This window comes from Canis lupus, chromosome 11 (assembly GCF_048164855.1).
Source record: "Canis lupus baileyi chromosome 11, mCanLup2.hap1, whole genome shotgun sequence".
NCBI lineage: Eukaryota > Metazoa > Chordata > Mammalia > Carnivora > Canidae > Canis > Canis lupus.
This window is the reverse complement of record NC_132848.1, coordinates 70,215,837-70,240,789: the sequence shown is the minus strand read 5'-3', so window position 1 is coordinate 70,240,789 and position 24,953 is coordinate 70,215,837. Positions and strand designations below refer to the sequence as shown.

Sequence of the window (24,953 nt, the reverse complement as noted above, 5' to 3'; positions counted from 1 at the left end):
CATAAGAAGAACTACAAATCTTGGGATCCCTGGGTGGCGCAGCGGTTTGGCGCCTGCCTTTGGCCCAGGGCGCGATCCTAGAGACCCGGGATCGAATCCCACGTCAGGCTTTCGGTGCATGGAGCCTGCTTCTCCCTCTGCCTGTGTCTCTGCCTCTCTCTCTCTCTCTCTCTCTGTGACTATCATAAATAAATAAAAATAAAATAAAATAAAAAAAGAAGAACTACAAATCTAACAGAAAAAGAAAATGCAAGGGAAAAAATGATCAAAAATATTTGGAATAAGTAAAAAATACAAGAAGTTACTATTCATAACATAAGAAGAACTACAAATCTAACAGAAGAAGAAAATTCAAGGGGAAAAATGATCAAAATATTTGGAATAAGCACAAATTACAGAAAGTTAGTATTTATAACATGGGAAGAGCTCCCACAAATCTATCAGTAGAAGAAAATTCAAGGGGAAAAAATAATCAAAAATATTTGGAATAAGCACAAATTACAAAAGGTTACTATTCATAACATAAGAAGAACTACAAATCTAACTGAAGAAGAAAATTCAAGGGGAAAAAATGGTCAAAAGATGCCAAAAAAGCATTTTTACAAAATAAGTATCATTACTTATGAAGAAACTTGCCCGTCTCAATTGTAATTAAAGAAATGCAACTTAAAACAATTCGGATGTGCCCTGTGTTGCCTCCAGACTTAAAATCTTTCCCGTGTGGGTGAGAGTGCGAGGGCACTCCCATATCCTATTAGTGAAAATAGAAGTTAGCAAAAGCCTCCGTGGAGAGCCATGTGCTGGTAAATTTTAAATACATGCTGTTTAGACAGACCAAGTACACACCCCAAGGATCACGCACTCTTGCTTATCCCAGAGAGGACTAGTGATCTTTCTAAAAAAAACAAAAAACAAAAAAACAAAAACACAAAAAAAACAATAGATGCCCACTCATCCTACGAGACGTCACTTGTGGTCTGCGCTTCAAGCGTCTGGTTCCTCTCTAAAACCGACCGTGAGCTCATGCATCTTTAAAAATCCATTAGTAAACAGATTTGTCCACTTAGCAATAAAATCAAATCTATTTTTCAGCTGAAAATCTAAATCAGGGCGTAGGACACGTTTTCCGTGAGAGGGCAGAGAGTAAATGTTTCCAGGTCTGAGTCATACAATCTCTGTCACGATCACTCGGCCCTGCTGAGGTGGCGCAGAAGCCACCGCAGGCCACCCCTGGATGACGGAGCGCAGTTGCCTTCCGGTGGAGCTTCGCTTGTGGACGCTAAACCTGACTTTCGTACCATCTTCCTGTGTCACAAAATGTCACTCTTCCGATTTTTCTCCACTATTAAAAAAATGTAAGAGGCGTTGTTAGCTTGCAGGGCATAGAAAAACAGGTGGCAAGCTCGATTTAGCCCAAAGGCTGTTTTGGGTTTTTTGGGGGGGATTGGGTTGTGTGTGTGTGTGTGTGTGTGTGTGTGTGTGTGTGGCTTTTTTGGACCTCTAATCCCAGAGATGGAACTCCGTTTAATCTGGTCAGTGGGCTATTCTAGACCACAACAGAAAAATTCTCAACACATTTTGGACCATTTTCTCAATACTTCACAGTATGCAAATATTACAACAAACACAACAAATTTCCTTTTCCCAGCTGGGGGGGGAACAGAGGGCATTCCTTAGAGGTTATTCCAGTTCTAATGTACTTGTAAATATACTTGGGGATTTTTTTTGGATTTTCAAAAAAAAAAAGAGAACCTGTAAATATATCAAAAGGCACAGAAAAGATGGAAATAAATAGGGAAATGGAAGAGGGTGAATTAATGTTTTCCATTAAAACCAGTGATTTGGGGGAGCATCTGGGTGTCTCAGTGGGTTAAACATGTGAGGTCAGCGCAGGTCATGATCCCGGGGGTCCTGGGATCGAGTCCCACATCAGGCTCCCTGCATGGAGCCTGCTTCTCCCTCTGCCTGTGTCTCTGTCTCTCAAGAATAAACAAAATCTTTTAAAAATAATAAAAATAAATAAAAATAAAATAAAAAAGAATATTCCCATCTAAGGAAATAGTGATAGTTTTGGGGGGCGGGGGAGGGTCCAGCCATAAGGATGTTCTTTGCAGTGTGGTTTATAGTGATGAGAAGATGGGGGGGGGCGGATCTCTAAATACACAAGAATGAAAGCCTGGTTGAGGGATTTATGAACCCTGCATAGAATAAAATAAATGGCATTTGATAGGAATCAGCGGAAAAAGCAGGACACAAACCGGTTGGAGACTTCAAGTGCTAGTTTTTAAGCCGCAAACGTGGAACTATTGTCAGGCTGAAAGGAGGTGGGGTCCTGTGACGATCTGGGTGCTGAAAAATAAACTGTCAAATCTTTAACAAGGCCATATCTAACAGTGACCATAAATATTTCAATAGTTAGAGGTACAGTGTGTTGGGGACTTGCGGGTATAGTTTCGGTGCCCAATTAACAGGAGCGGCATCAGCCAATGCCAGCGTGCCCCCTGCTGTGGCTGGCTTCTGGAAGGCTCTAGAAGAGTCAGCACAGCTCTCGGGGCAGCACCCCCAGCAGCAGCAGGCTCGCCGGGTGCCACTGCCCGCAGGGCCCACAATCCCAGGAGGGTGAGCAGGGGACCCGGGGGGACGGACAGGCCCTGCCCCGGGCCCACGAGAGCCCCCCCTCAGGGTCATCCCGTGCACAGGGCCCAGGGGACGGGCCGGGGCTCCCATCCCAGGGGGTCCGCACAGCTGCCAAGTGCCAGGTGCAGTGCCCACGGCCAGGGCCCCAGACTTGCATCTCGGGGGGCCTGCATGTGCATCACGGTCACCCACACCGAGGGTGTCTTCAACCTTCCAGCGTTCAAACCCGTTCTTTCCTAAAACGGGCTTCGGAAGCTATCGCAACTGCTGGGAGTTCCAGGTGCCACCCATCCTCCTGCCACTTCCTGCCACTTCCAGGTGAGCTAAGGGGCGTTAAGAGCAGCCTGGCGTCTGGATGCCCGGGTAGCCCAGTGGTGAGTGTCCGCCTTCAGCCCAGAGTGTGACCCTGGGGTTCCGGGATCGAGTCCCGCATTGGGCTCCCTGCATGGAGCCTGCTTCTCCCTCTGCCTGGGTCTCTGCCTCTCTGTGTCTCTCATAAATAAATAAAATCTTAAAAAAAAAAAAAAAAAAGAGCAGCCTAAGGTTACTGAAGCGATTTTTAGATACACTATTTTAAAAGTTCGTGACATCATCAGCTCTGAGCTGTTATTTCTAGGTCAGCACAACGTCTTGTCTGCAGGCCTCGTCATGCAGCAGCGACCGTGAAGGCCGGTGACCATCGGACACCCTGGGGCCCAGTGGGGTCGCCAGTGGGGCGGGGACGCACCAGCAGCGGGGTGACATCACGCACCCTCCAGCGGCTGACCTGCCACGAGAGGTGCAGGGAATTCTTTCCCCAATGGAATTTAGACCAAATGAAATCTCTGATCACAACTTGGTCCTAAAAATGTTTTGAAAAAGCTAAGAAAACGTTAAAAGCTTAGAAATAATTTGTATATAGTTCATCCTGATTCAAACAGATTTCCCATTTCTTTAAAAGATATACCTTGGAGATCCCTGGGTGGCGCAGCAGTTTAGCGCCCGCCTTCAGCCCAGGGCGTGACCCTGGAGACCCTGGGATCGAATCCCACGTCGGGCTCCCGGTGCATGGAGCCTGCTTCTCCCTCTGCCTGTGCCTCTGCCTCTCTCTCTCTCTGTGTGACTATCATAAATAAAAATAAAATAAAAAATAAATAAAAAAATAAAAGATATACCTTGGTCTCACTTATGGAGAGAAAAAAAAGGTAAAATCTGGGCTTACTTAAATATTTACCAAGTAACCCCGGGAAGGGAAGCTGGATTAGACAACAGCTAAGTTCTGTTCCAACACCTAGATTCTATAATTCTAGGAAATAAGTAGGATTTGCTTCTATTTTGCTTGGTTTGTTTTGGGTAGTTGGATCTCCTTCAAGCCCAGAGTTTCTTTTTTTTTTTTTTTTTAAGATTTTATTTACTTATTCATGAGACACAGAGAGGCAGAGACCCAGGCAGAGAGAGAGGCAGGCTCCATGCAGGGAGCCCGATGCGGGACTCGATCCCGGGCCCCGGGCCCCGGGGTCACGCCCTGGGCTGAAGGCAGATGCTCAACCGCTGAGCCCCCCAGGTGCCCCCAAGCCCAGAGTTTCTAGGATACTTTCAAGCCCCCCCCTCCCGGTTTCTAAGAGTGAAAACAGAAGTCTTTGACTTCTTGATTCACCTCTTTATGAGAGGGATGGATGTCAGTGCCCCTAAGGCTTCTGTTAATTCCCCAAATGCTGTCGATGGTTTTCAGAATCACGTTCTCTTTAACACTTTGATCAACCTGAATCCACAATAATAAGAGCTTACATTTATTGAATGTTTACTATGCCTTGGCACTGTGTTAAATCCTTAATTTTAAACTCATTTAATCCCCCCCACTCTAACCAGCCAGGTATGGTCATCATCCCGTCTTACAGAGGAGAAAGCGAGCCCAGAGAAGTTCAATGACTTGCCCACATCAGCGGAGTTCATACAGAAGGCGGGCTGGGATTTGCTCCAGGCCTGCCTCATTCCAGAACCTGCAAGCTCAAAAAAAAGAAAAAAAAAAAGAACCTGCAAGCTCCACGCAATACCTGGCCCATGGTCACCTCCAGTCCATGGCACATGGCAGCCAAAATTAATTAATTAAATTCACATCAGCCCCAAAGAGAGCCACCGTTTCCACAGGCGAAGCAAAGCTTCCTTGATCTTTCATTCCTTAAAAAAAAAAAAAAAAAAAAAAAAAAAATCACTGTATTTTTGTATAGACACCTATCAATACAATATCCCTGCAACAAACACAATCCTGGATTTTGTGTACCAATGTCTTAAAATCTCTTGACAAATCTGAGGTAAGGAAGTAAACGCTCCATTTGAAAAAGGCTTCTCAAAAAAAAAAAAAAGAAAGAAAAAGAAAAAGGCTTCTCTTCTGAAGACCATTGAAACAATAGGAGTTGGGGCACCTCTGCCTGTGTCTCTGCCTCTCTCATGAATAAATAAATAAAATCTTTAAAAAAAAATAAAAGATAGGAGTCATATAGAAAACTCTCTAATCATCGATCTTAATCCAGAAATAAAACCGGTGGATAAATAAACACAACCATACACATATAGATAAAATCTGAGGTGGATATCCTTTTTTAAAACTTTATTTATTCATTTGAGAGAGAGAGCAAGTGAGAGCAGGAGCAGGGGAGAGTGTTGGACGGAGGGGGAGAAGCAGGCTCCGGCGGGGAGCCCGACGCGGGCGGGACTCGATCCCAGGACCCTGGGGTCACGCCCTGAGCCCAAGGCAGCCGCTCACCCGCTGAGCCCCCCCGGGGGGAACCCTTAGATGAATATCCTTTACACAATCCTCCTTTCAAATCATTTTTCGTCGCAATGCTCAAGACCGAAGTCGAGCACCCGAAAGTTCGAAGTCACAGTCTTTGGCAAAGGCCCCAGTGTGGCTGCTCAGGCAGGTGACGCATATGCTCGGGATGGCGAGGTGCCCTTCGGTAAGTGGGGGTGTCCTGCGTAGCCTGGGGAAAAAGAAAACTGGTAAATGTGAGTTCCACGTCTCACGCTTTATATCAAAATAAATTCCGGATGGATCAAAAACGTCCATATTAAAAATATCGGGAAAGCTCTATCAGAAAACACAGGATAAAATTATTCTTGTGATCCCAGAACGGGGATGCCCTAAGAGGCTGATGGGCTCAACTGCACAGAAGTTAGAAATCCCGTCTGTGGAAAGCACCGCAAATGAATCGAAAAGACAAATGTCAAGCTGAAAACAAATGATGCTAACATCACACACAAAAGGCTGATTTCCCTAGTGTATAAAGAACTTACATTAAAAAAAAAAGGGGATCCCTGGGTGGCGCAGCGGTTTGGTGCCTGCCTTTGGCCCAGGGCGTGATCCTGGAGACCCGGGATCGAATCCCACGTCGGGCTCCTGGTGCATGGAGCCTGCTTCTCCCTCTGCCTGTGTCTCTGCCTCTCTCTCTCCCTGTGTGACTATCATAAATAAATAAAAATTAAAAAAAAAAAGAACTCTTAAAAAAAAAAAAGAACTTACATTAAAAAAATAAGATAAAGACAGAAAATGGGAGGCCCGGGTGGCTCAGCTGTGGAGGAGCAACTGCCTTGGGCCCAGGCCGTGACCCCGGGGTCCCGGGATCGAGTCCCGTGTCCGGCTCCCCGCAGGGAGCCTGCTTCTCCCTCTGCCTGTGTCTCTGCCTCTGTCTACGTGTCTCTCAGGAATAAATAAATAAAATCTTTAAAAAATAAATAAAGGTTTTTGCTGGAAAACAGTTGCTGGTGTGCTTCATCATACATGTAAATGCACGGACGATTGATGAGATCGTATTTTGCAGGCGATGATGATTTTGAACTGGAGTCTCATCCAGCAGACGCTGCTGAAGAGCGGGGCGGGAGGGGGGGACAGGCGTGTCGGGGGGCGCGGGCCCGCTCGTCCCCGCAGGACAGGGAGGCTGCAAGATAACGAACTCCGTCCGACTGGTCCTCCCTGCAAAGTTGCTGAAAATCAATCAATAGGCTTTGTGGTAAGGGCTGGAGAAGGAGAAGGAGGAGGAGGAGGAGGAGGAGGAGAAGGAGGAGGAGGAGAAGAGAAGAAGGAGGAGAAGAGAAGGAGGAGGAGGAGGAGGAGAAGAGAAGGAGGAGGAGGAGGAGGAGGAGGAGGAATGGCCTCCCAGGTCTATATTCCCCTTTGATGCTGGTGGCCAGCAGCGGGCCCCTCTCCTCCACAGCGGCTGAAACACTCGTACCTACACAGAAAACTCTAGTTTTCTCTCGTCCATGGAATAAATGGAGCAACGAGGAGACGCGCGCAGATGATCCAGCACCTGTGAACACCACTAAGAGCTACGCTGAGGGGTGCCCTGCGGCCTGCACACCGGGCGCCCCACCAGGCCTCCGCAGGCTGTCCCCGGCCTGGTCACTGCGCGGTGGCTGCTGTCCCGGCCTCGAGCTCCCGCCGGCGCCCCGAGCTGCGCCCACCCAGACTGTCCCGGGGCCGGCGGGCTGCGGTCCCCCCTCTGCAGGAGCAGGCGACGGGCCACTGTGCCACCCGCGACCCACGACCCGCCCCCGGGCTTCCCGCCGCCTTGTGGCATTAGCCCTTCCGTGGGGCAGTCGTGCCACCAGGCCACCGGGCTGCACGCTCCCCGGACACGGTCAGCCTCGGCACCAGCACGGCCACCATGGCCTGTGACCGTAGGCACTGTCCCCTCCGGGTCAGCTCCACCCCTCAGTCCCCACTGTACCCTCCACGTCAGCGTGTCGGGGGACAGTGCCCCGAGTCCCCTCAGTCCCCAGTGTCCCCTCCGGGTCAGCCCCACTCCTCGGTCCCCAGTGTCCCCTCCGAGTCAGTCCCATTCCTTGGTCCCCAGTGTCCCCTCCACGTCACCCTTGCTCCTCGGTCCCCAGTGTCCCCTCCAGGTCAGTCCCGCTCCTTGGTCCCCAGTGTCCCCTCCATGTCAGCCCCGCCCTCGGTCCCCACCATCCCCTCCGTGTCACCCCGCTCCTCGGTCCCCACTGTCCCCTGATGTCACTCTGCTCCTCGGTCCCCAGTGTCCCCTCATGTCACTCTGCTCCTCGGTGCGCCCCCAGGCCCGGGTCCAGCTCTCCTTCCCACCCCAGGGCCCCAAGTGGCGTCAGACGCTCAGTGCGAGGATCAGGCTCGGGCTTATTTGTCCCCCTCCTCTGGGTTCCAGGCTTTGCCACCTCTGTCCCCACCTGAACATGCTTTGCTCCTGCTGTTTGAATGGCAGCGCTATGACAGGCGGGAAATCCGCGTTGCAGCTCGACCTTCAGGGCAAGAGCTGTGCCACCCGCATCCCGTCCTCCGAGGGTGGGGAAGGCGACCTCTGGGGTCACGGTCGCCCTTGTGCTCGTGTTAAACCCGCACAGACGCCCGCGACCGCGATGATCCGTGTGTCTGGGCGGTGCTGTTGGAATATCGTGGCCTGTGACGTGCAGTGGCTTGAAATTCAAGTCAGAGATATGAGGAGCACAGTGGGTGGGCGCCACCGAGGTCATGAATGATACCCACTCAATCGGGGTGATCGATACCACCCACTACTTTATGTATGAAATTTCCCAGAATAAAGACTTTTCTGAAATATAAGAAATTGTGTTTAGGGCGCGTCTGGGTGGCTCGGTCAGGTAAGGGTCCACCTTCAGCTCAGGTCATGACCTCGGGGTCCTGGGATGGAGCCTGGGGGGGGGTCCCCGCTCAGTGGGGAGCCTGCTTCTCCCGCCCCCTCCCCCTGCATCCCTCCCTCTCTCCAGCTCTCTCCTGAGCTCTGTTTCTCTCAAAGAAATAAAATCTTTTTTAAAAAAAAAAGAAAGAAACTTTGTTTAATGCCCAGGAAACCCCTAGAGTCAGGTTCACAGCAGTGAGGGGCCTAGAGCTGGGGTTTGGTGGCCGCTAAGAAAGCAGGCAGTGCAGAAAAAGGAAACTGCAGGGGAGGGAAACGGAAGAGCTAAGGGCAGTGGCCAGGCCGCATCTTCTGGGGTCAGGGGGCCAGAGGGGCCCCCCAGAGGTAAGGGCGAGGCGGCCAGGCTCCCCCTCGGGGACAGATGCCGCGTGCTCACCGCTTCTGCGACTGCTTGACTGCTCGGCCCCTATTTTAGAGAGTGAGATCTCACAAGCCACAAAGCCAATCTGTGGTGCCACAAACCGGGGCTAAATAGAACCTGGGTTGCTATGGGAACAGCAGAGCCGGCCAGGGGAGGGCCGCGTGCTTTGTCACCGAGACAAAAAAAAGTAGGTAAAAAGCAAAAGGCAGAGAATACAGTGGGGACGGGCGCCAGGCCGGAGCCCTCTGGGGTCAGGGCCCTGCAGAATGTCATCGGCCCCTTCCCAGCCTCGGGGCCTCCCCCCCAGAGCCGTGTTTATGAAGCAGGGTCTGTGCACCCGGGGAGGGTGTCGGTGCGCCCATTCTGCAGAAGAGAAAACCGAGGCTCAGAGAGACCAGGAAACTCTCTAAGGTCTGGTGAGTGCCAGGGCTCGGATGGAAACCCCGATCGACCCAGAGCCAAGGCCCTGTTGTCCCATCTCTGATCCTGGAGCATTTAGCGCTGCTGAGTGCTCGCTCAGAAAGTATCCGTGTCAACCGGGGGGTCGAACAACAGCATCAAAGTAAAGGTGAACCTAGAAATCGTGTTTAAGCACTTAAAGGTCCAGAGCGGGACTGCAGAAGGGGAGGCAGGAGGGGGGATGGGGTAACCAGGGGCGGACACTGGGGAGGGCACTTGATGGGATGAGCACTGGGTGTTACACTATGTGTTGGCAGATTGAATTTAAAATTTAAAAATGCAGAAAAACAATAATAATAATTAAAAATAAAAATAAAGTAAAAAAATAAATCAAATAAAATAAAGGTCCAGAGTGTTTTGAAGACTCATACTCCATCTCCTTTCTTTCCCAAATGTCAAGCAAATAGCAACTGTAATATTAGGCTATAATAATAATAAGGGGGAAATCTCTGAGAAGAGACACATCAACAGAGACGTGCATTAAGGAATGGGCCAAACGAGCAATATTCTGAGACATCAGCGTGTATGTCAATCTAACATCATTGGGATAAATAAAAATTATGCTGTTCCGCTTAGGTTTCCTCTCATAACTTCTCAAATAAAGGGTGCGATGTAAAGCAGCCTTATGCGTGTTCAGTCCCTATAATAAATCCTCGATTTTAGTATTTTTTTCAAGGTGGTAGGTAAAGGGCATGTATCATCTCAAGCTGGGTTTTGAGGAAGATGCTTTCGTCCGTGGTTGATGTTATCTGGGGATACTGGACGTGTTTTGCTGAACACAAACACAACCCTGATCATCAGCCCGGTTGCCTTGTCATCCTCGAGGAGAGAGATCGAGGCTCCTCGGTGGGGGGGGGGACACGGCCAAGAGCCTGCTGCCCCTACGGAACAGACACCGCGATCCACCGGTTCCACCAACGAATTCCAACCATATTTTAGTCTTTGCATTATTCATTCAAGATTTGAGGTCCTAAGAAAAGATACGTGCCTCGCACCTTACGCAAGGATTAACACGGAATGTGTAATATCTCTAAATGCAAAACATAAAACTAGAAAACTTGCAGAACAAAAAGAGGAAAAATATGCTGCAGCCTCACGTTAGGCAAAGATTTCTGCGATACCACGGTAAATTCGTGATCCATAAGGAAAACAAAGTGATGAATTAGAATTCTTCAAAATTAACAACTTGTGTCCTTAAAGATACCACTAAGAAAACCAGAAAGATAAGGCACAGATTGGGAGAAAATATTTGCAGACCGCATTTCTGTACTGTATCTAGGTTACATGAGGAAGTCTCAAAACCCAGTAATAATAAAACTAACAAGTCAATACAAAAAAAAAAAAGAGGAAAAGAAAAATTAATAAACATTTTGTGGCGGGATCCCTGGGTGGCGCAGTGGTTTGGCGCCTGCCGTTGGCCCAGGGCGCGATCCTGGAGACCCGGGATCGAATCCCACATCGGGCTCCCGGAGCATGGAGCCTGCTTCTCCCTCTGCCTGTGTCTCTGCCTCTCTCTCTCTCTCTCTGTGTGTGACTATCATAAATAAATGAAGAAAAAAAATAATTAAAAAAAAAACAAAAAACATTTTGTGGGGGACACCTGGGGGGCTCAGTGGTTGAGTGTCTGCCTTGGGCTCAGGGCGTGACCCCGGGGTCCCGGGAGTGAGTCCTGCATCGGGCTCCCTGCATGGAGCCTGCTTTTCCCTCTGCCTGTGTCTCTGCCTCTCTCTCTCTGTGTCTCATGGATAAATAAATAAAATCTTTTTTTTTTAATTTAAAAATTAAAAAAATAAACATTTTGTGATAGGCTAACCAATGGCTCCCCTAGAGATGCCCACATCCTAACCCCTGCGGTTTGTACATATATTACCTCACACAGCAAAAGAGACTTTAAATATGATTAGGGTCAGGATCTCGAGACCCTGAGATTATCAGGGATTATCCAATGGGGCCGAATGTGATTACAAGGTTTCTTATAAAAGGGAGACAGGAGGGTCACAGTCAGGAAAAGACAGTATGATGAGACCCAGAGAGAGACTGGAAGATGCTCTGCTGCTGGCTTTGAAGACAGAAGGTAAAGCCATGACCAAAGAATGCAAGTCATCTCTAGAAGCTAAAAAAAGTTAAGGAAATATTTTCCCCTGTGGCTGTCAAAAAAAAAAAAAAAAAAGCAGCCCTGCCAACACACTATTTTAGGATTTTTGACCTCCGAACGGTCTGATAATTAATTTGTATTGTTTACACTCCCAATTTTTTAGTGACTTGTTCCAGCAGCAGTGAAAACCTGATGCACACACACCCACATGCACTTAGGGGCACATACAGCTTGAAGAAAATGGTTTTTATGAAGATAAAAAAAAGTCACATATATACACATACAACATAAGCAGTTCAAAGAAAAATTATGAACTAAATATATGTAGGTAACCGCCACCCACAAGAGAAATAGAACATTCCCAACAGCCTACACACCCCCTTAGGCCCTTCCCCTTCCTGTTCCTCCCTCCCCGCTGAGACCACAACTGCCCGACTCCAGGGTCATCATTTTCAGGGTTTCCTTCACAATTCACAGGCGCCTAAGTGCCCACAGACGAGTGGATTTCTTTTTTTTTTTTTTTTTTAATTTTTTTTTTTAATTTATTTATGATAGTCACAGAGAGAGAGAGAGAGAGAGAGAGGCAGAGACATAGGCCGAGGGAGAAGCAGGCTCCATATGCACCGGGAGCCTGACGTGGGATTCGATCCCGGGTCTCCAGGATCGCGCCCTGGGCCAAAGGCAGGCACTAAACCGCTGCACCACCCAGGGATCCCAGACGAGTGGATTTCTAAACCGTACGGCGATGTTGCCTGTTCTCCTAAAGGTTTTCATGGTGGTGGGATTCGCGTTAACACAAATGTTTTCCGCCGTGATCGTTTTTGAGCGCACAGTTAGTTCTGTGATGTTGGGTGCCTCCACATTGTTGGGCAACAGATCCTAGAACTTTGCATCCTGCAGACCCCAAATTTCATCCTCATTAAATCACTCCCCTTCCCCCTCCCCCAGGGTCCCTGGTCACCACCAGGCCTGCTGTCTCTGCGAGTTGGTGACTTTAGATCCCTCGTCTGAGCGAAATCCTACTAGTTTGTCTTTTGGTGACCAGCTTTTCTGCAAGAGCATCCTCAAGGCTCACGCACGTTGCAGCATGGATCCGAATTTCCCTCCGCTCTAGGTCTGAGTAATGTCTCGCTGTGCGTGGACACCGCATCCCGCTGGTCCATCCACCTGGCGTGGACACTTGGTTTGCTCCCCCCTTTGGGCCATCGAGGATGTTGCCGCTGTGAACGTGACTGTACGACTCTTCTTTCAGTTCTTTTGGGTATGTATCCAGAAACGGGGAATTCTATTTCTTAATTTTTTTGCGGAAATTTTTCTGTTTTCCACGGCAGCTGCCCGTTGTACATTCCCACAAAGAGTGCACAAGAGTTCTCATTTTTCCACATCCTCTTCAGCACCTGCTATTTTCTGGTTTTGGGGTTTGGGGTTTTTTGGGGTGTTTTGGGGTAACAATCATCCTAAGGGATGTGAGGTGATACTGTGTTGTGGTTTTGATGTGCATTACCCTAATGATTAGGGACACTCGGCATCTTTTCATATGTCTATTGGCCATTTGCATATCTTCCTTGGAGAAATGTCTATTCAAATTCTTTGCCTGTTCCTTTTTTTTTTTTTTTTTGCCCATTCTTTAATGAAGTTATCTGGGGGTTTTTTGGTTACTGAGTTGTAGAAGCTCCTTATATATCCTGAATGTTAACCCCTTATCGGAAATACGACTCTCATTTTGTCCCTTTCCATAGGTTGCCTTGTCATTCTATTGATTGTGTCCTTTCATCCAGAGAAGTCTCTAATTTTGGAGCAGTCCAATTTATTTTTATTTTTATTGCCTATATTTTTGACATCATAACCAAAAACATCACTGCCAAATCCAACGTGGAGGTTTTCCCCTATGTTTTCTTCTGAGAGTGGTATAGTTTGGATCCATTTTCAGTTACTTTTTTTTATATGCTGGGGGGGGGTAAAGGTCCCACTTCATTCTTCTCCATATGGCTATCCAGTTTTTCTCAGCATCATTTGTTGAAAAGAACTGTCCTTTCCCCTACTGAAGGGTTTGGGCACCTGTTGAAAATCATTTGACCATAAATGCAAGGGTTTATTTCTGGGCTCTCTATTCTATTCTATTCCATTGGTCTGCATGTCTGCTTTTATGCCAACGCCAAACTATTTTGACTACTCTAGCTTATTTATGCTTATTTTGGAACTATTAGAATCCTATTTGTACTCTTGAGGATTTTGTTGGCTTGGGATTTGTGTTGGTTTTGGTTTGGGTTTGGGTTTGGGTTTGGGTTTTTTGGTTTTTTGTTTTGGTTTGTTTTTTTGGGGTTTAGCATTGAGATATTGCATATAGCTGAGTTTGTTCATTTTCATTGAATATGGTATTCTCTCGTCCAAAATTTGTCCATTCTATTGTTGGCGGATATTCAAGTCTTTCTCAAAATCTATGGGATTTTTTTTTGGAAATAGATTGCTGTCACCCAGTCCCATCAGGTTTGAAATGCTTTTTCATAGCTACAGTCTCTTTCGACCTAGATCATCTTTGTGATTTCATCTTTTGAGTTTTTAAACATGTAATTCATAACCATTTTATATTTCCTATCCGAGATTCTAACATTTGAATTTCCTGATGGTCTAAGTTTGCTGTTAATTATATGTGTGGAAACTCAATCTTCTATCTGTGTGGTTTTACTGATTTTTTTTTTAAGATTTTATTTATTTATTTGAGAGAGAGCCTGAGGAGGAGGAGAGGGAAAGGGAGAAGCGGACTCCCCACTGAGCAGGGAGCCCAGCGCAGGGCTTGATCTCAGGACCCAAAGATCGTGACCTGAGCTGAAGGTAGCTGGTTAACCAACTGAGCCACCCAAGTGCCCCATGTTTAGTTGATCTTTGATTGAAAGTCGGTATTTGGTTGATATTCATCTGTTGAATTATGCGTGGCCTAAGTTGAGCATGCTTCCTTCCTCCAGATATGATTTTTTATTCACTTCTTCGAGGAGCCAGGGACTGTTGCAAATCTACAACTACTCTTAGCCCATATGTGGAGCATGAGGAGCCCTAGGCTCATTCCTCACCCCCCTCCCCTCCATCTTGAAGCTGGCCCAAGAACTTACTTTCTGGATGGCAGGGCTCATAGTGCAATTTCATTTGCTCCTGCTCAAGTCTACCTTCTTAGAGGCACTGGAATTTATGGGGTTTTCACTGGGATTTTTTTTTTCCTTTGGAAAATTCCCTATTTTCTGTGATAAAAGCAGTGTCATAAAAGTTGGGTGTTATGTAAGTTCTAGTTGTTTTGTAAGAGGAGAACTCTCTTGAGACTATCTGGTGCAACGGCATATCAAAAGCAGAAGTCCTTCAGATGTCATTTTTGGTAGGTTGGTAAGGCCCTCAGGCTCCTGCTTGATCTTAATAAACGGCAGCTATTCCATGAACCAAACTGGACTTTTGCTTTATTGAATAAGATAGACAGGAGCTAGGTTGTCCCCTGCTGAGGACAAAAGCTGTACCTGGTCCTCACAGAGGCATCAGAGCGATCTGGAGACCAGAAAAGAGAAACGAGCTCTACTGAATGAGTTTTATTACGTTTCCACTGTTTGCTGAGAAATGTGAGCCATAAACTAACCATAAATGCATCCATTGTTAAGAATAATGTGATTTGGGTCTACTTTGGATGAATCAATGAGGTTCTTCATTATGTGACTCTGAGGGAGGTGAGTGTGAGAGCTCGGGTCCATCACCTACATCAGGTAGTATCTGGACAATCAAACTTACCTTGAGCTTATTATTTTGGCCTGTTGCTGAAGCGTCTTCACCATGTTAAGATTTGATGGGAGCCTCTTGGTTTAGAGAGCATACTTCTATAAAGAAGCTACTTGAAGAACATTCTGTCTTTCGCAAAACGACATTTCAAGATATCTATTAAATTACTCAGCGTCCCTTAAACAAGAACCCACACACTTAAAAGATTTCTCCTTATATTCAATGCCAGGAAAAGCCACATCTCTTTAGAAAAAGATGTTTGCTTTTTATCAAACTAAATAACCCATATGTTTCCTGTCTCAATTTTTTTTCCTTAACTCCCAGAAAAATCAGATCTACACTAAGGGCTCAATTGGGGTAACCAGTACATCCCAGGTCCCATTTCTGTCTCTGATCCTCTTTGTAAAAAATAACATGATTATCCTTTCACTTCGTATCATAAAAGTAATGCATATTCATTATTCATATTCGTTAGGGAATACAGGCAAGAAAATTTTTTAAAAGCCTGTTCCTATTAAAACCTTAGTGTACATCCTCTGACTATACCATCCCCACTCCCACCCCTACTCTATTGTTATTTCCTTGCCAGATAGGAGAACTGACTCTGACTTATGTAGGGAAGGAAATTTAGGAAGAAAATTTTCCTTTTCTTCTACCCATCACATGTTCATCAGCTGGGTCCCTGCAAAATAGACCAACAAAAGACGCATTAACAAGAGAAAAACAGAGGTTTAGTAACATGTACATCACACTTAACTCATGGAGTACCCAGTGGCGAGTAACTCAAAAATGTAGTTAGAATTTGGGTTTATTCTTTTTTTTAAAGATTTTATTTATTTATTCATGAGAGACCCAGAGAGAGGAGCAGAGACACAGGCAGAGGGAGAAGCAGGCTCCATGCAGGTGCCCGATGCAGGACTCGATCCTGGGACCCCCAAGTCCAGTCGAAGGCAGACGCTCAACCACTGAGCCCCCAGGTGCCCCAGGGGCTACATCTTTACAAACGTATGTCCTCTTTTTTTTTAGGCAAATGGGGAGACTGGAGAGAGTTTTCCTTGTATGGCTCTTCTCAGTTGCCTTCTGTTCAAAGTAATCATCATGCCAAGGTACCGAGGCGTGTTGGGGGGGGGGGATTCCACTACCACCCACTTGCCGAAGCTGTAAAATCTACTCGTTAGAAGGCTCCTGGAGGGCTCCCACGATTCAAGTGGAACACCCAGGCCTCAGAATGACAGCAACCCCGTTTACAGCCCCAGAGATGGAAATCCCGGCCTCCTCAGGACTTGACCATTGGTTGACTCGTGTCCAAACTCCTTTTCTTCGTGGGGCCTGGCCAGCGTGAAGCAGGCATTCAGCGCCCCACGAGGATTGCGCGGCGTGGGGCGGGCCCGGGAGCCAGTCCACTGAGCACCGGGGGTTCTGCTGACATAAAATCAGGATGAATAGAAGGAAGCGTTTCGAACCGCTGCCACCACCTGTTTTTTCCTCCTCTCTCCTGTGTAGCCCAAGCCTGGTGATAATGAATCTATGTCGCCCCAAACCTAATGCCGCTGCTGTGACAAAGAAACCATGGACTGACTGTCATTCTCCTGGGGGCTCCTGGGCATCGGCTGCCCGCATGCCCTTCCTGCCCTTCCTGCCCCACCGAAGACGGAGGGCATCTGGAGGACGGGAGAACAGGGGTCCGCACTGGGCGGGAGGCCAGAGTCCCCCTGAGTGCCTCACACACAACTAGAGCAAAACAAAGGCTGATTCTTTTTATTTTAAAAATTCACTGTAGATGGTTTTTTTATTTTAAATTTTTTTTAAATAAAAATTTTAAATTTTTATTTTAAAAATTCAGATGCGAATCTGTTGCATATCATTGACACCCGAGACCTAACGGGCACCCTCCTCAGCTGTTTATCTCCTGCAGTATTTCTCCGCAGCTATGGGAACACCCATTTATAGGACCCTGGTACACTCAGTGATGTCAATGTTAGTTCTGAGGAAAGGGTTGTGGCAGTCAAAATACCTTTGGGAAAGGTATTTTCTATATTATATTTCTATATTTTCTATATTATAGTTTTGGATAGGCTAAATGCACTATATCTAATTAACTTCTAGAAAGTTGCCCCCTATCCTGCCATACACACACACACACACACACACACATTCCAGTAGAGCTGTGTTCCAATAGAACCTGATTTATGGACACTGAATTTTTTTTTAATTTTTATTTATTTATGATAGGCACACAGTGAGAGAGAGGCAGAGACACAGGCAGAGGGAGAAGCAGGCTCCATGCCGGGAGCCCGACATGGGATTCGATCCTGGGTCTCCAGGATCGCGCCCTGGGCCAAAGGCAGGCGCCAAACCGCTGCGCCACCCAGGGATCCCTGGACACTGAAATTTGAATCATGTAATTTTCACATCATCGGATACAAATTTTTCTTTTTTCTTTTTTTTCCCCCAACCACTTAAAAATGTAAAGCCGTTCTTAGTTCACAGGCTATACAAAAATAGGCAGGGTCAAATCTGGCTCAAGGGCTATTGTTTGCTGATCCATGTTTTAAATATTTGTACCGGGACGCTGGGGTGGCTCAGCGGTTGAGAGTCCGCCTCGGGGATCGGGGATCAGGGATCGAGTCCCAGGTCGGGCTCCCCGCAGGGAGCCTGCCTCTCCCTCTCTGTCTCTCATGAATCAATCAATAAACTTTTTTTTTAATAAATAAATAAATAAATAAATAAATAAATATTTGTAGCACAGTGACCACCTCCCTCAAAATGCTATTTGCTCAAACAAAAACGTGTGTATGCTTTGGGGCTGCCTTATTAGGAAGATTTCAGATTTAACCTGACATTTCCGAGGGGGAACAGTCTTAATAAAGACTAGCTCCAAGTCAGCGCCCGGCGACGCCCGCCTCCTGCTAGCACCCCTCCCGTGCGACACTAGCATATGGCACAAGTGATGGCATGTCACATCCAGGAGGGAGTTATAAAGACTGATTTCCGTCTTGGATGCTCTCTCTCTGTGTCTCGGAATCTGCCGTGGGGTGTGGTGAGGCCCACCCGGCGAGGAGCTGGAGCCTCCGGCCGACAGTCAGAGGGGGACTAAGGCCTCTGGATCACACCCGTGGGAGCAGGTTTAGCAGCACACCCCGCAACCTTGGCTAATGGCTTGAATGGAACCTTATGAGAGACTCTGCACCAAAACCCCCCAGCCAAGGCCTCCTGAACACCTGATCCCCCAGAAACTGTACGGTAATGAATGTGTGTTGTTTTCAGCTACAAAGTTTTGGGGTCACTTTTTACGCGTCCAGAAATAAGTAAAGCAGTGTCTATGCGTGACCAAGATCTGTTGGGATCCTGACACCAACCCTTCCCATATCCCTGTTCTCAAGCCCCCTCTGCTCTGATGTAAAACCCAACCCTTTGTCTGGGTGCCCAGTCCATGAACCCTGCTGCACCCAGACACTCCCTGAAATTGAGACTTAACTCGAGCCTTTGGAATGTCTGTGTGTCACATATGGAACTAGTAAAAGGAGAGAGGAAAAGTTCCTTGCACATTATTTTCCATAAAACACTGGTTGGATTTTCTGAATCTAGTAGTTTAACAGCATTTTTCCCTCTCAAGAAAAAAAAAAATTAATCTGCTCCTTCCTAACCTACTTATGTGACTCGTCATCTTTCCTTCTCACGTGTTCCAGTTTCTTTCCAGACAGTATATTGAAGTTTAAGTACCAGTTCTTAGAGAATTGTGCTGTTTTTCAGTTACCTGATTTTCCTTATGATGCACAATCTATTCCACTATCACTCTTCAGTATGAAAGGTCCTGTGGTTATTCAAGATGACATTTTGTAAAACATAAGGCAGGAAAAGCAATAATAATAATAATAATAATAATAATAATAATAATACTCCCTCTGCCAAGCCAATCACATGACCCTCACAGAAGCTTGGAGCCAGGCCAGTTGTCATTAGCAAGAAATCATCTCGTGATTTCATCATACTTTGTGATTTCAGGGCATGGGAACTTCCTAATGTCCTCAGATACCTTCTATACCTTCTGCTTCAGTGTGAGGGAGTTTCAGGCACCTGAGCATGTGGGCATGTGAGCTCATAAGCAGAAGAGAGGTGGGATTCAGGAAGCGTGAAATACCCAGTTGTTCTAACTTCCCCTATTCAATTTGTTTCTCAATTAATCAGAGAACTCTAAATGTAGAAGAAACTTCAAGAGATCATTAAAGATTCCCATCTGGGCAGCCCCGGTAGTGCAGCAGTTTGGCGCCGCCTTTGGCCTGGGGTGTGATCCTGGAGACCCGGAATCAAATCCTGCGTCGGGCTCCCTGCGTGGAGCCTGCTTCTCCCTCTGCCTGTGTCTCTGCCTCTCTCTCTGTGTGTCTATGAATAAATAAATGCTATCTTTAAAAAATAATAATAATAAAGATTCCCATCTGGTGTTTGACATCCATAGCTATGTCCTCTAGAAAATTAGACAGGGTCTAGTGACCATGTAGGTCTAGTGGACGAGGGTTATCAGTGGTGATGGGCTTACCAGGCACTGTCCTTAGAGTTCAGGCACCAGACTTGGGCCATCTCCACTCAAAGTCCCCTTCCATCATTTATTTTTGTTTTTATATGTTCTTTTGCCTGACCAGAGTCTTCACTGGTCCTCCTTTAGGAAACAGCACCCCTTCTGGATACTGATTCTCTCTCTCTAATCATTTTGGTGCTAAGGGTTCTATTTCTAGTTATTCCTGAGGTCCAGCTGATACTTTTCCTCATCGATGTGCTGTTGCATAGACTCTTCCTTTGGTTTTCATCAGATACCTAGTCCGTCTTTACCTAAACTGGTTAGAACTGAGTTCCTTGACTTGTGAGCACTTGCAAATTCATCCTAATTCAACTGTGCTATGTGTCATGGTGTAAATAAAAGAACAGGAAATTATGGCCTGACTGAAACACAAGACATGCAAAAAAAATTAGAGAATTATGTAAGAGAGCACATAAATATAATTATCATAGTAACCATGTCTTGGTGGTGTATTAAGTGGACATTAGCTAAAGAACATTTCGAAAGCAATATTCTAGGGCACCTGAGTGGCCCAATGGGTTAAGTGTCCAGCTCTTGATGTCTGCTCAGGTCTTGATCCCATGGTTGTGAGCTCAAGCCCCATGGAACATTCACACCGGGCATGAAGCCTACATAAATAAATAAATAAATAAATAAATAAATAAATAAACAAACAAACAAACAAACAAGCAATATTCCATTTGTGAAAAAAATTATTAAAATGGCCACAACACTTGCGTGTTAAAAGACATCTATTAGTTATTATCATACGCTCAGCATTAAACCCCCACCAAACAGAGACAATCTACAATATTGTGCCATAGACAGACATTCTGTCATTGTCCTATGAAAATCTGAGCTACACTCTCTTGTTGGACATCTGAAAGTTTAAGTATGATTCAAAATGTCGACATCCTGACATTGAAGAAAATTTCAAAATATTTGAACAAATGGAAAAACGGCAAGAGGGGAAAAGATCAACCCATCTCCATCCTTGTCATTTGCATTAAACACAGTGAGAAAAGCGAGAGGCCATTTTTTTAAAAAGCGTTCCTATTGGAAGGGAAAATACGGTGATGGTTTGAACCTATCACAGGAGACTCGGTGAATGCCCTGCTCTGGTTTCTTCTGCATTGAACTAAAGATTTTTGCAGTCAAAGAAGAGAAGATAGCTTCTCCGAGACTCTAAAAGTAGTTGTATAACCTTCACCTTTTGGAAGGAATCTATAAAGCAAAAAATATTGCTCTAAAATATTAGATGTACTCTTGCGGTGCCTGGGTAGCTCAGTAGGTTAAGGCTCGGACTCTTGATCTTCAGTCAGGTCTTGATCTCAGGGTTGTGAGTTCAAGCACTGCATTGGGCACCTACTGGGCATGGAGCCTACTTAAAAAACAAGCAAATAAATTAAATTAAATTAAATTTTAGATGTACTATAAATACCATATTCATTTTGTACTAGATTTTGACTATGACTAGATTTTATTATTAATTAGAGCTATCCATGTCCATCTTTTCCTCTTGTAGTTTGCCACTGCCCCCAATATTCCAATTAGTTGTCAGTTGACTATATTGTGATTGCTCTAAGACTTCGAAGGAAGGGAATATTGGTGAGGGCTGGGCCACTCAGTAACAGCTTTAAGGAGAAGGCAAGACTTGACTTGGGCTTTGGTGGATGGGTTAATTACTAATAATTCTGAAAAATTAATCATTCACTGATTCATTCAACAAATATTAAGCACCTATTATTTGCTGGGCTCATTTCTAGGTACTGGGAAGAAGGTTGTAATAGGATAAAATCCCTGCCCTAAAGGTATTTACATGCTGGTAAAAAGTGTACAAGTAGACAAGTAAATGTATATTTTATAATTCCAGATGCTGACAAATGTTCTGAAAAAAATAATAAAGTAGGGGCATGGAGGCTAAATTTAGGCCTTTCTAATGAGCAACATTTGGTCCTGAATGGAGAGAAAGAAACAGGCAACGCAGAGGTGCAAAAGAATAGCATTCCAGGGATTTGGGAGGAGGGGAGAACAGGAACTTAGTTTTTCAAAGTTTGAGTTGGGGAAGATGAAAACATCCTAGAGTTGGATGTCAGTGATGCTTGCACAATGATGAATGTTCTTAATGCCACAGAACTGTACACTTTTTTAAAACGGGTTAAAATGGTCAATTTTATATTATGTGTATTTTAACCACAATTGCTTTTTAAAGGTCTGTATTAATAGCAGAACAAATGGAAAGCCATCTCTATGAAATCTAGCTTTCATTGAATATTTATTTACATTTGTGAAGAAAAAGTGAGTACTGTTCTCCTGGTTGGTCACAGATAACATCGATGGCAGGAATCAACAAATGTTTTATTTGGATGTAAATTCTCAGGCTAAATTGGCCCAGAGCAAATGCAAGCAAGAATTGATGTTAGGATCAGCATCCCTGAGCCAGAGTCTGCACAGTAACTGTGTATAAAGGTAATTCCCCCAAGAGTCCAGCAGACCGACAGGAGGCCCATTGCTGGTCGCCATGACTACAAAATCCTTTGGGCCTAAGGTGGGGTGTGGATTCTTTGGGATTGGCCTAGGAGAACGGCTTTGACTTCAAGTCTAGCGAGTGAAACTAGGAGAGGAAGTCGTCTAAAGTCTAAAATAGAGGGTAAACTAGTTGAGATCTCTGATGCCAAGTCCATCTGAAGCAGGAGGAGTCTGGTACGTCATAAATTACTGACACTGATTTAAAAAAAAAAAAGAAAGAGGGCAGCCCAGGTGGCTCAGCGGTTTAGCACCACCTTCAGCCCAGGGTGTGATCTCGGGGTCCTGGGATCGGGTCCCATGTCGGGCTCCCTGCATGGAGCCTGCTTCTCCCACTGCCTGCGTCTCTGCCTCTCTCTTTCTCTGTGTCTCTCATGAATAATAAATTAAAAAATCTTTAAAAATAAATAAATAAATAATAAAAAAGAAAGAAAGAGCTCTTATAGATGTCAAACTGTAGCTAAATATGGATTAAATGAAAAAGAAAGCAGCCAAGAGTACTGGGATTGGACTTTATATATATGCACATGTATACACACACACCTACACACACAGCTACGTTCTTGTGTCATAATGCTGATTGCTTTTTGAAGTCTATAATATGAATTTAGCCCAAAGAATGGACCGTGAACATGGAAAATTATTAGCTTGATTCCTCTACCATGTGCACCATTCACTTGGGCTAAACTTACCAATCTCTAAAAGAAGAGCAATAACGGTGGCCCTGTTGATAGACAACGTTTAAGGACATCAGATTTGAGGTAATAACACTAGAGACCTTAGAATCTAGTAACATATTTTCAAATAAACAAAAATAGCTACAATTTATTAAGTATCTATTATGTGACTGATACTCTTGCTTTACACAATCTCATTGGATTCCATGAGCATCATATATGTTACCACTATCATTAAACAAATGAAAAACCTGGGGACCTCAGAGGTTAAGTAGCTTGGGTTGCTCAAGGTCACCAGCTTATAATCAGCAGAACAAGAATACAAGCACAGATCCGTTATACTACATACCCGTGCCCTTTGCACATTTGCACAGGAAATATTCCGTTCTCAAAATGTTATCCTCAATGCACAGCATCCACAACACCTCACATTTGAAAAGTAATTTATTTTTTCAAATGCTTTCCATATTCTCATTTGATTCTCATAGCATTGGGAAGGATGTATTTTTTTGGGGGGGGATGTATTTTAATTCCCATTTTATACATAATAAAAATTGAAATGCAAAGATTTTAAGTGCTTTGCATAAAGAAACCAATTAGTGGCTGAGTCAGCAATCAAACCGAAGTCATCTTACTCCACACCCGACGCTCTTTTCTTTCTTTTTTTTTTTTTTTAAGATTTTTATTTATTTATTCATGAGATACACAGAGAGAGGGAGAGAGAGGCAGAGTCACAGGCAGAGGGAGAAGCAGGCTCCATGCAGGGAGCCCAACATGGGACTCGATCCTGGGACTCCGACGCTCTTTTCAATACGCAGATGGAAGTTGACTTGAGACTGGGATTGCTGACCAAAACGCGGAGGAAAACAGTAAAATTTCCAAAAAGACTTTAAAATAATTTCAAAAGAGTATCACCCTCTTTCCAGTCCCTATCCACCAGAGTCACCAACATTATGTTTGCTGTGTACCTTCCAATTTTTCAAAAGGATAAATAAAAAACATACACACATTTATATGGTCTTAAAATTGTTAGTGTTTTGAAATACCATCATACGATAGATGCATTTGCAATCAGATTTTTTTTTTCAATTTATGTTACTCCAGATAAATCACTTGGATCTAATTACTTTTCAAGATACAGGAGAATTTACATATGAATGTGTTTAAACTAAGGACAGAAATTCAACTCGACAGATATTTATGGAGCACCTACTATGTGCCAGGCACTGTTCTGTGCATGCTGGGATACAGCAATGAACAAACCAGACGACGTGCTTGCCCTCGAGCTGCCAGTCTGCCACCGTGTAGCCACCTCACTTCTATCATGAAGAGTTTTAGCAGGGGCAGCCCGGGTGGCTCAGTGGTTTAGCGACACCTTCAGCTCAGGGCGTGATCCTGGAGACCCAGGATCGAGTCCCACATCGGGCTCCCCACAGGGAGCCTGCTTCTCCCTTTGCCTGTGTCTCTCTTTCTCTCTCTCTGTGTCTCATGAATAAATAAATAAAATCTTCAAAAAAAAAAAAAAAGAGTTTTAGCGCATGTGTTTGCCAGTACAGCATACAATTTATTATGTTAACAGTGTCATAAATTCTACAGCATGGGCATATAAGAATTTATTCAGCTGTTTATTTCTCGGTTGACATTCAGTTTATGCTTTGTTTCGATATTTACAATCAATGCTGCAATTGATACCCAAATTGCATATCTCCAATGTCATGCCTTTAGTTTGGCTGAAGGATTAGTTTTATTTTTTTTATTTATTTTTTTTTAATTTTTGTTATTTATTTATGGTAGTCACAGAGAGAGAGAGAGAGAGGCAGAGACACAGGCAGAGGGAGAAGCAGGCTCCATGCAGGGAGCCCGATGTGGGATTCGATCCCGGGGCTCCGGGATCACGCCCTGGGCCAAAGGTAGGCGCTAAACCGCTGCGCCACCCAGGGATCCCTGAAGGATTGGTTTTAATAGGAGGATTGTTGAGGATGTATGTGTGCGTGTGTGTGTATATACACATAGATACACATATAGTTTAATTTTTAAATTTTTAATTAAAGTTGTTTATTTTTATTTTTTTAAGATTTTATTTATTTATTCATGAGACACACACACACAGAGAGACAGAGACACAGGGAGAGGGAGAAGCAGGCTCCATGCAGGGAGCCCGACGTGGGACTCGATCCCGGATCCCATGACCATGACCTGAGCCAGAGGCAGGCGCCCAACCACTGAG

At 45.2% G+C, this 24,953-nt stretch overlaps 2 long non-coding RNA genes across 2 annotated transcripts; both read right to left on the bottom strand.

The window, feature by feature from the left end:
- Positions 1 to 5,210: 5,210 nt before the first annotated feature.
- On the bottom strand, positions 5,211 to 9,140 carry LOC140642340 (uncharacterized). Its single transcript, XR_012038815.1, has 3 exons — positions 8,677 to 9,140; positions 7,816 to 8,061; positions 5,211 to 5,597 (listed from the first exon to the last, which is right to left on the bottom strand). It is a non-coding gene; the product is annotated as an uncharacterized lncRNA (long non-coding RNA).
- Positions 9,141 to 11,642: 2,502 nt separating this feature from the next.
- On the bottom strand, positions 11,643 to 17,704 carry LOC140600410 (uncharacterized). The gene is made up of 3 exons (XR_012003683.1): positions 15,572 to 17,704; positions 14,981 to 15,093; positions 11,643 to 13,273 (listed from the first exon to the last, which is right to left on the bottom strand). It is a non-coding gene; the product is annotated as an uncharacterized lncRNA (long non-coding RNA).
- Between the last annotated feature and the right edge of the window lie 7,249 nt (positions 17,705 to 24,953).